Source organism: Myotis daubentonii, chromosome 1 (assembly GCF_963259705.1).
Source record: "Myotis daubentonii chromosome 1, mMyoDau2.1, whole genome shotgun sequence".
NCBI lineage: Eukaryota > Metazoa > Chordata > Mammalia > Chiroptera > Vespertilionidae > Myotis > Myotis daubentonii.
This window is the reverse complement of record NC_081840.1, coordinates 89,812,611-89,824,361: the sequence shown is the minus strand read 5'-3', so window position 1 is coordinate 89,824,361 and position 11,751 is coordinate 89,812,611. Positions and strand designations below refer to the sequence as shown.

Below are 11,751 nucleotides of genomic sequence, written 5' to 3'. Positions count from 1 at the left end.
AATAAGTGTAGCAACAAATTAATGTTTCTCCCTCTCCTCTCCTCTGCTCTTCTCCCTCTCTCTCTCTTTCCCTTCCTGAAATCATTTTTTATTTTATTTTATTTTCATTTTTTTTTTATTTTGTTACTTAGGTGACCAAAAGATGGCATTGACTATTATGTTGCATATTCATTTATGCAATTTGTATATTAAGTAGTGTATGCTATGAACACTTTTGGGATTTTTCTTTAGTGATGGTTGCAATTACACTTTTAATGAAAATAGCTTTTGCTGATTTTAAAAATGACACATGTTCTTTCCCCATTCTAATAGTACAAAAAAATAACAAAGTATAATATATCTGAAGTCCCAGTTCCTAGAGTAAACCTCTGTTTCTTTTAGAACCTTTCAAGTCCCCGCCCCCCCCCCCACACACACACACACACCCCGTGGAGGGAGAGGTTGAGATGTATATAAGTCGCATTATTTAAGAAGCTACCTGGCAGTTTTTATTCAACAACAGCTTAGTTTTCTATGTCAACACATGAGAACTACTTAACCATTTTTAACTGTTGAGAGTACACAATGTGTAGGTGTATCCTTTCCCCCCATCTATCCCTGTTCTGATAATATACCAACAAGCACCAAGTGCTGGAAAGAATGTGGAGAAAAGGGAACACCAGTTTACTGCTGGTGGAAATGCAGACTGGTGCAGTCACTGTGGAAAACAGTATGGAGTTCCGTCAAAAAGTTAAAAATGTAACTGCCAGTTGACCCAGTGATCCCACTTTTGGGAATATATCCTAAAAAACCTGAAACACCAATCAGAAAGGATATATGCATCCCTATGTTCATAGCAGCACAATTTACAATAGCTAAGATCTGGAAACAGCCTAAATGCCCATCAGTAGATGAGTGGATAAAAAAGCTGCGGTACATTTACACAATGGGATACTATGCAGCTGTAAAAAAGAAGGATCTCTTACCCTTTGAAACAGCATAGAGGTACCTGGAGACTATTATGCTAAGTGAAATAAGCCAGCCAGAGAAAGACAAGTATCACATGACCTCACTTACATGTGGAATTTAATGAACAAAATGAATTGACCAACAAAATAAGTCCCAAGGCATGGAGGCATTGAACAGAGCGACATAAGTTGGGATGGGGAAGGGGAAGGCCAGAAGATATAAACCAAAGAACTTATATACTTACTAGAGGCCTGGTGCACAGATTCGTGCACCAGTGGGGTCCCTAGGCCTGGCCTGTGGGATCAGGCAGAAACAGGCTCTCTGACATCCCCCAAGGGGTCCCAGATTGTGAGAGGGTGAAGGCCAGGCTGAGGGACCCCACCGGTGCATGATCAGGGCTGGGGAGGGTTACGGGAGGCTGGCCAGTTGGAGAGGGACCGCGGGAGGGCTCAGTCCCAATCAGCCAGACCCCAGCAGCAAGCTTACCTACTGGTTAGAGCATCTTCCCCCTGGTGGTCAGTGCACATCATAGCAACTGGTCGACCGGTCGACTATCTACCCCCTGGTGGTCAGTGCACATCATAGTGAGTGGTTGAGTGGCCTTAGCATATCATTAGCATATTACACTTTCATTGGTTGAATGGCTGACTGGCCAACCAGCATATTAGGCTTTTATTATATAGGATATGCATAGCCCATAAGACACAGACAATAGAGTGGTAAAGGCTGGGGGGGTGGAGAGGAGGGGTGTGAGGCTGGGCAGAAGGAGAAGGGGGAATGATGGATATCTATAACACTATCAACAATAAAAAAACTTTTTTAAATGAGGAAATCTGCCATTTACAACAACATGTATGGACCATGAGGGCATAAGCTAAGTGAAATAAGTCAGAAAAAAGACAAATGCTGTGTGACCTCACTTATATGTGAAGAGATCAACCAATGAACTTGTATGCATATATGCATAACCTGTGGACACAGACAATGGGGTGGTGAGGGTCTGGGGCAGGGGCGGGAGGATGGGAGCAGGCTGGAGGAGGATAATGGGGGGAAAAGGAGGACCTATGTAATACTTTCAACAATAAAGATTTTTTAAAATAAAATAAAAAACTCATAAAAAGAGATCAGATTTGTGGTTACCAGAGGCAGAGATGGGAGAGGGAGATTTGGAGGAAGGTAGTCAAAAGTTATAAATTTCCAGTTATAAGATAAATAAGTACTAGGAATATAATGTACAACATGCCAACTATAGTTAACACTTCTGCTTATGATATACTAGAGGCCCAGTGCACAAAATCCGTGTACTCGGAGGGGAGGTCCCTCATCCCAGCCTGTGCCCTCTTGCAGTCCGGGAGCCCCCGGGGAATATCTAACTGATGGCTTAGGCCCGCTCCCCACAATGAGCAGGCCTAAGCTAGCAGTCAGAGATCCTTAGTGCTGCCACGGATGTGGGAGAGGCTCCCACCACTGTGGCTGTGCTCACCAGCCATGAGCTCCTGCATTGAGCGTCTGCCCCTGGTGGTCAGTGCATGTCATAGCGACCAGTCTTTCTGCCGTTCGGTCAATTTTCATATTAGCCTTTTATTATATAAGATGTAAAAGTTGTTAAAAGAGTTAATCCTAAGAGTTTTCATCATAAGGAAAATTTGTTTCTTTTCTTTTCTTTTTATTGGAGATGATAGATGCTAACTAAATTTATTGCAGTAATTATTTTACAATACATATGTGTAAGTCAAACCATTATGCTATACACCTTAAACTTACACAGTGATGTGTGTCAATTATATCTCAATAAAATTGGGGGGGTGGGATTTATCTCTGTTAAATTTCTGGATTGTCCTCCTATCTGCCTTCAGCCCCAATCAAGACCTAAAGCTAAAAGAGCTGCAGGTATTTCCTATTTGCTGGGTATGGGTTTTCCAACCACTACTCCAAATCAAGTTAGCCTCTTGCTGCAGCAAAGCTACTGGCTTTCACAGCCAACACCACTGTGGGTACCCTCTTCAGAGTACACCGGATGCTTAAGGCCACTCTGAGCGTGGGAATCTTACTCAGGGTGTCCAAGGACTTTACACAAGTGCAAGAGCAAGGCCACAGTAATCTGCTTATGTACACTGCACAAGCATGCCCTTCTATATCCCAAAAGACTGAGGGCACTCTTTTGGAAAGAAGCCACTCTTGTCTAAGTAGTATAAAGTTGTTACTGACCCTCCGGCAGCTCAGGTGCGGCTGCTATGTAGAGCCTGAGGGCTGCTCCTATATCAGGCTAAACTGCTGTTATGTGAGGCTGCTGTAGGTACAGAGGCTGCTGCTGTTGTGTGAGAAAGATGTATTGTTACCTAGCCGGTGTGTGGCTACTGTAAGCGACTTGGCTTTGAAGAACTGTTTTGTCTAATGGTCCCTTGTTAGCAATGGTTACATAGCCACTGGCTTCTACAATAAAGACTTTCTTATATACCCACAACTTCTCATGCCTTCTCTGTCTTCTGATACCAGATATCCAAGGAGGTCCAGTCCCTGGCAAAGGGATAACTCAGACCCAACAATTGCTGTAGTGGAGCAGGATAAAGGAACTGAGTTCCTAACAACCACCCTAATAGGACAACAGCTCCAACAAATTAGGATGTAGAAGGAGGAAGCCCTAGGCCAGAACACCCATTCTTCAATTGAAGACTTCCATTGTTCAGCGATCCTTAACAAATATACAGTTTTCAATTTGCTGTTTGCTAAGCCCTATAGATTCTCATCACCCTGAAATAAGTGATTTTGAAAACTTTGTTCAGTTTCATAGCTGTGTTGTTTTTTTTAATATATTTTATTGATTTTTTACAGAGAGGAAGGGAGGGGGAAAGAGAGTTAGAAACATCGATGAGAGAGAAGCATCAATCAGCTGCCTCCTGCACACCTCCTACTGGAGATGTGCCCGCAACCCAAGGCACATGCCCTTGACCGAAATTGAACCTGGGACCTTTCAGTCTGCAGGCCGATGCTCTATCCACTGAGCCAAACCGGTCAGGGCTCATAGCTGTGTTTTGAGGAGAGGACTTGTTAACCGCTTCACTTCTTTATAGCTGAAGTCTATCTTAATATAATTTTATGTCTGAACTTAACATAATTTAAAAATATGTTCTTATTGACTTTAGAGAGAGAGGAAGCAAAAGGGAGAGAGAGATAAACATCAATGAGAGAGAAACATTGATCAGCAGCTTCCTGCATGCCCCCTACTGGGGATCGAGCCCACAACCCAGGCCTGTGTCCTGATTGGGATTTGAACCAGTGAACTTTTGGTTCATGGGTCGACGCTCAACCTCTGAGCCAATTTGCTGGGCTAACATAATTTTATAACTGTCTGAACTTTTCTGCTTTTGTTAGGGATACTTTAATGATGTTAATCCAATCCTATCTTCTTCCTTTGATTCATCCACTGTAGCTATAAACACAGACTCTATTCTACTCTGTCATTTTTCATAATAAGACTTCCCAACCACTCAGGGCTGTACAACAATGTCCAACTGCTATTTATTTAAAATAAAGACATACTGCAGGAGCCCAATGCACAGAAAGGCTGCGGTGGTGCGCTGAGCTGGGCAGGCACTATGAATAAAGAGGAACAGTTTGTGATGACATTTGTAGTGTTTGTCAACTGGTAACAGGCGAAGAGACACTCTCCTTCTGCCACTCTTGTTTTGAGCTGAATATTGAGGGTACCAATCCAATCTCTCGCACACCGTATCAGTACGGGGCCGTAAAGACTGCTTTGAAAAATACCATTTGATTGCAAGCCAGAATTGCCCTTGATCTAAGCTTTCAAAAAGTACTTATTGTGAAGTTGTTAACACCATTTTGACTAAGAAGATAAACTGGATTGCATACTACACAGAAAAGAAGGATGTGGATTCAGATTCTAAATGTTCTAAAACTCCCAGCATCACCTGTTTCATTTCAGGCATAAGCCAGATAGAAAGTTACTCCCACAGCTGGATTCCCAAGTACCAAAGTACTAAGCAAAGTGGATGGATGGGAAGTGCGGTGGCCTCTTGGGCTGCACACAAAGAGTATCAGAGCAGAGAAAAGTGAGACTCTGGGCTTGCTAAGGTACAAGATTCAGGTGCCACTTCATGCCACGAAAGTGTATTGTTGCCTCATAGTCATGACCAGGCACAGAGAAAAGAAGAGACAATCCCTAACCCACAGGCCCAGCATCCACATTACAGCAAAGAGTAAAGCAACTGACTGCAAAGTTCTGAGGGCAAAAACAGTGAGCGCTTGAAGAATTAGTTAACACACCAAGTTCAAGAAAAAGATTCTTGCCCTAGCTTGTTTTGCTCAGTGGATAGAGTGTCAGCCTGTGGACTGAAGGATCCCGGGTTCAATTCCAGTCAAGGGCACAGGCCCAGGTTATGGGATGAATTCCCAGTAGGGAGTATGCAAGAGGCAGTCGATCAATGATTCTCTCTCATCATTGATGTTTGTATCTTTCTCTCCCTTTCCCTTCCTCTCTGAAATCAATAAAACAAAAATTTTTTAAAGAAAAAGATTCTTTGGCCTCAGAGTTCCTTGTCCACCCCATTGCCATCAAACAGCTTTGCAAGAACTATTCCAAGTTACCATGTCTGCCAAGTTACCTGGGTGAGCAAGAATGAAGTCATGCAACCCATAAACAACAGAACTAAACTTACACTTACTTCCTATGTCCTACCGTTCACTGGTCTGCCAAGCAAACAAACTTTGCACAAGTTGAAGAAAGTTAAGGTCCATTTTTTTATGGTCTTTAAATTTGCAAAGCTTCGAAGTAGTATTTAACATCTTTGTCAAATAAAACAGATCATTGCACTCTAGTCTTCTAGGATTAATCATTTGGGGAATCTTTTTTTCCCTATAATTACTAAATTTTCTAACTTTTACCACATATGACTACTTAAATATACTGTTACAGTACAATTTTATTAAACATAGTTAAAAATAGTTAATTCATATGGAAAAGCTGCTGCAAACAGCTTGGGTAGGACTGCAAATTAGATGGGGAAGGATCTCAGGGAAACACCAGGGTAGGGCAAACAGTGTGCTCCAGGTTTATGAGGACTTAGATATGGTTTCCTGTCAGCCCTGGGACAGGGAGGTCTCGGCATAGGAACAATGACCCCTGCGAGCACCTCCATCTAGTAGGAGGCCACCCCTGGGTTCCTGCCCCGCTGTCAAACAATCCAGTTCCTCCCCTGTATGTGTCTGGGTCGCCTAACATCTCCTGGCTCCTCCGCCCCTCTTAGTCTCAACATGCTTTCTTCTTTACTTCTCTAGTTGTAGGACATCCATTCCGCCAGCTTTCAGGCAGTTCTGAATGATGGTTGTTCTGTACTTTAGTTGAATGCTGGTGTGGTTGTGGGAGGATGTAAGTACCACATTTACCTATGCCTCCATTTTGACCGGAAATCTGTCCATTTTTAAACTAGGTTATTTCTTTTCTTTCCTTTTTAAAAAATATTTTTATTGGTTTTAGAGAGAGAGGAAGGGAGAGGGAGAGAGATAGAAACATTGATGAGAAAGAAACATCAATCAGCTGCCTCCTGCAGTTTCCCACTGGGGATTGAGCCCACAAACCAGACATGTGCCTTACCAGGAATCAAACCAGTGACCTTTTGGTGCCTGGCACGATGCTCAACCACTGAGTCACCCCAGCCGGGTTAAACTTGGTTATTTCTTTTTTTGCTATTAAGTATATGAGTTCCTTATATATTTTGGATATTAACCCCTTATTAGATATGTGGTTTGCAAGCCAAGAACAGTTAATTTTAGAATATGTCTTGTAGAGTGAAGACAAAAGCCAAAAAATAAGAGATTAAAGAAAGAAATGCTATATGTACCCAACGGAATATTATTCAGCCATAAAAAAAGAATGAAAACTTGCCATTTGTGACAACATTATGCTAAGTGAAATAAATTAGACAGAGAAAGACAAATATCATATGATCTTACTTACATGCAGAATCTAAAAGCAATAACAACAACAAAAACAAACTCATAGAAACAAAGAGCAGATTGGTGATAGCCAGAGGAAGGAAGGTAAGGGATGACAGAATGGGTGAATGGGTCAAAAAGTACAAATTTCCAGTTATGAAATAAGTAATTCAGCCCTGGCTGGTGTGGTTCAGTGGCTGAGCATTGACCCCATGAACCAGGAGGTCATGGTTCAATTTCTGGTCAGGGCACATGCCCAGGTTGCAGGCTCAATCCCTAATAGAAGATGTGCAGGAGGCAGCCGATTGATGTCTCTCTGTCATCATTGATGTTTCTAACTCTCTCTTTCTTCCTTCCTCTCTCTGAAATCAATAAAAACATATAGAAAAATGAGTAATTCATGGGGATGTCAAGTACAGAATGGTGACTATAGTTGATCGTACTGTATTTTGCATATTTAAAAGTTATTAAGAGAGTAGTTCTTAAAAGTTCTCACCACACAAAAAATATAACTATGTATGGTGTCAGATATTACTAGCCTTATTATGGTTACCATTGCACAATACATACAAATACTGAATCATTATGCTGTTGTGGGGTTGAGAACAAGTATCCCCAGAATGTGCCATGATTTCAAACTGAAAACAATTAAAGCCTAGCAACTTCAGAAAGAGGGTTTGTGGGGTGTTGTTTTATTACACCCCCCCCCCACCCTTACCAGCCTAAAGAGATTCAGTAGAAAATCCTGCTCCAGGAAGGAAACTTGAGCATACTCACTTTAGCACATATGAATTAAGTGTGAGATAGGAAGGATTAAAGCAAAAATCTGTTTGCTACATTCCCCTTTGTGTCTCATTGTTTTTGGGTGGCCTTGCAAAAATTTATTTACCAAATACTTGTTTGGTTTTTTTTTTGGTAAGAAAGTGGAAGAGCATTTCTTTTTCTTTATTTTTTTAAAAAAAATATTTCTATTGATTTTGAGAGAGAGAGAGAAAGGAGGGAAAGAAAAGGAGAAACATTGATTTGCTGCCTCCTGCATGCCCCCTACTGGGGATCGAGCGAACAGGTTGATTTTTGAGAGTATGTTTATTAAAGCGGGGGACAGTGAAACACACGAAGGACTAAGGGCAGAAGAAGCAACAGGAGAGCAGGCGGTGCTCTGCGTTGGCTCCTAAAAACCTGTATGAAAGAAGTGAGCCAAGGAGGGGCTCTTTTAGCTCACTGGAAAGTCAGAGAAAAGGGGGCCTTGGAGACCAGATCAGGGGGCAAACCCATGACAAGCTGCTGCTGCCTGCTGCTCCCCTTGTTGTAAGTCTCCTGGGGACCCCTAGAGTTTAAGAGGAAGTAAAAAGTTCATTTTCAGAGAAACCAAGATGGCGACATAGGTAAATACCAGGAATTGCTGCCTCGCACAACCACTTCAAAAATACAACTAAAAGACAAAACGGACATCATCCAGAACCACAGGAAGGCTGGCTGAGTGGAAATTCTACAACTAGAAGGAAAGAGAAAAGCACACTGAGACTCAGAGGAGGTGTGGAAGTAAAGTGCAGAGGTATGGAGGCTTGAGCATGCGCGGAAAGGGGCTGGCAACAGAGGATGCCGGTGTCTTTTGCAATCGGGAGGGAGGCACAAGCTCCCGACTGCTCTGAACTCCAGTTCCAGGCAAGTCTCTGGGGACCCAGACTCATACAGGGAGAAACTGGACTGTCTGGCATCAGGCGGAACTCGAGGGCGGCTTTCTCTCAGAGGTGCTTGCAGCGAATCCCGGGACACTGAGATGCGGGGCCCCATAGGGCAGGGCTGAGGATCAGCCATAGCTGCTTGCTCCGCCCTGTTGATTCCGAGACCTCGCCCCACCCAAGCTGCAGCAGAGGCTTTTGCATATGAAAGGCCTGGCCCTTTGCAATCTGAAAATTACCTAACAAACTGCAGCTGGGTCAGAGAGACCCAGAACTTCCAAAAGAAAGCCCAAGGCCCCACAGCAGCTTGCATTGCTTCACAGCTGGGCCTCATCTGGGCACCTCCAAATCCCAAACAATGAAGAGGAACCTGCAGATCTCTTCATAGCTCCTGCTGGGTAGCCTCAGGCAGAGGCTAAATTAGCACCTCCTTAGAGATCCAAGAGCCAGTGTACCCAGTGGTCAGAGTGGGACCATCCAGATTACAACTCCTCAGACCCATAAGGGACACACTCAGGGGTCAGACTCAGTGAGCACCAAAACCCCATTGAAGCAAGTCTTGCCCCAGAAGGGTGTCTCCAGCACAGAAGTTCTCCCACTGCAGACACAGCTGATTCTCACAGCCAATTGGCCTGGATGTCAATTCCTCCCAGTGCTACCTACAACAATCAAGGCTTAACTACAACAAGACTGTGCACACAGCTCACAAGGGGGTGCACCAAGAGTGTCCACCTCAGGTAATTGGGGAGACTGAGCCACTGGGACCTACAGGACACTAAGCACAGAAAGCCACTCTATCAACACAGGGAAGCATAAAAAGTGTGGAGACAAAGAAACAGGTCACAAATGACAGAAATAGAGGAAATAAAACTACTGGATATAGAGTTCAAAACCACACTTTTAAGGTTTTTCAAGAACTTTCTAGAAACCGCTGATAAATTTAGTGAGACCCTTAAGAAATCTAGTGAGACCCTCAAGGATATGAACAAGGACCAACTAGAAATTAAGCAAACACTGACTGAAATAAAGAATATTATACAGAGTTCCAACAGCAGGCTAGAGGATCGCAAGAATCAAGTCAAAGATTTGAAATACAAAGAAGCAAAAACACCCAACCAGAAAAACAAAAAGAAAAAAGAATCCAAAAATATGAAGATAGTGTAAGGAGCCTCTGGGACAACTTCAAGCGTACCAACATCCGAATTATAGGGGTGCCAGAAGAAGAGAGAGGGCAAGATATTAAAAACCTATTTAAGAAATAATGACAGAAAACTTCCCCTACCTGGTGAAAGAAATAGACTTACAGGTCCAGGAAGTGCAGAGAACCCCAAACAAAAGGAATCCAAAGAGGACCACACCAAGACACATCATAATTAAAATGCCAAGAGCAAAAGACAAAGAGAGAATCTTAAAAGCAGCAACAGAAAGAAAGTCAGTTACCTACAAGGGAGTACCCATACGACTGTCAGCTGATTTCTCAACAGAAACTATGCAGGCCAGAAGGGAGTGGCAAGAAATATTCAAAGTGATGAATAGCAAGAACCTCCAACCTAGATTACTTTACCCAGCAAAGCTATCATTCAGAATTGAAGGTCAGATAAAGAGCTTCACAGATAAGAAAAAGCTAAAGGAGTTCATCACCACCAAACCAGGATTATACGAAATGCTGAAAGGTATCCTTTAAGAAGAGGAAGAAGAAGAAAAAGGTAAAGATACAAATTATGAACAACAAATACACATCTCTCAACAAGTGAATCTAAAAATCAAGGGAATAAATAATCTGATGAACAGAATAAACTGGTGAATATAATAGAATCAGGGGCATAGAAAGGGAGTGTACTGACTATTCTCAGGGGGGAAAGGGGTGTAGGGGATGCGGGAAGAGACTGGACAAAAATCGTGCACCTATGGATGAGGACTGTGGGGGTGGGGTGGGGTAAGGGCAGAGGGTGGGGTGGGAACGGGGTGGAGGGGAGCTATGGGGGGAAAAAAGAGGAACAACTGTAATAATCTGAACAATAAAGATTTAATTTAAAAAAAAAAAGTTCATTTTCCAGACGGGGCATGGGCAAGCTCTAGAGTGAGCCCTCACTGTGTCTTTGTTTTGAGGGTTTTTATCTCTCTTCTGGGGGGAGAATCTAAGGGGAGGCTTTCATTATAATATTCATCAGCTTTCCAGATGTTTTTAATATGCTGATGAGTCAAAATGAGCATAGAAGGGAGTTTGGGATTATCCTTTGGTCTGCTTTACTGTTTACCTTTATCATGGGTCTGCCTGGCTTTAATCAGGTTTTTGGTATTTGTTCCCCTGACTTCACCCATCCTTGAGTTTATCTGGCACAAATGGCATGAATTGGGTCTCTGTCCTTTATTTCCCCAACCAGGGTAATTTAAGCTATATATTCTCTGTTTACGGAGGGGAGGTATAAATCATTTGCTCTCAAGTAAGAACCAAGGATGGCCAGGGAAGATAAGGTCTTGTGATTCACTAGCTGGCTGCAAGTTGTTCAAATGGTTTGGCCTTGAGGGCAGGCTCAAAGGGATCAATGGGGAGGGGGGTGCGGGGGGAGAAGGGAGGTACATCTGTATGGCTTTCAACTATTAAGATAGTTTTTTTTAGTTGCTTGGTCTTGTTTAATTTTCTTGTCTTAGTTTCCCCATTCCACTTGCCCAGGAATTCTCCTAGCTTCTTCTTATCCTGCCTCATTACTAACTTGGTAATAAATCTTGGAAAATCTTGTTTATCTGTTTTGGTTTCATACAAATAAGGATTAGTGTTTGGGGGAGGGAATAGAATCTTAAAGCTGTAGAGCTGGAAGGTACCTTAAAAGACTGTCTGGTGATAAAAGTAGAGATCGGAGTGGTGTGCTTTGAAGTGGAGGAAGGACCACATGCCAGGGACTGTGGAAGCTGGAAACAGGCAAGGAAATGGACTCTTCCCTCAGCCTCCAGGAGGAACCAGCCCTGCCGACACCTTGACTTCAGCCGAGGGAAACTGAATTTGGGCTTCTGACCTCCACATAAATTTGTGGCAAATAAAAAAGATTGTCTATCCACCCCCTTATTTTATAGATAAAGAAACTGAGGCACCAAGAAATTAAACTAAATTTTCAAGTTCATGAAAAAAAAACAAAAATTGGAAAAACAAGAAGTCTGCCTAATGATG

General features: G+C 42.8%; 1 pseudogene; it reads left to right on the top strand.

The window, feature by feature from the left end:
• The first annotated feature begins 4,544 nt into the window (after positions 1-4,544).
• Positions 4,545-5,172, top strand: LOC132225877 (protein EURL homolog; annotated as a pseudogene).
• Positions 5,173-11,751: the final 6,579 nt, after the last annotated feature.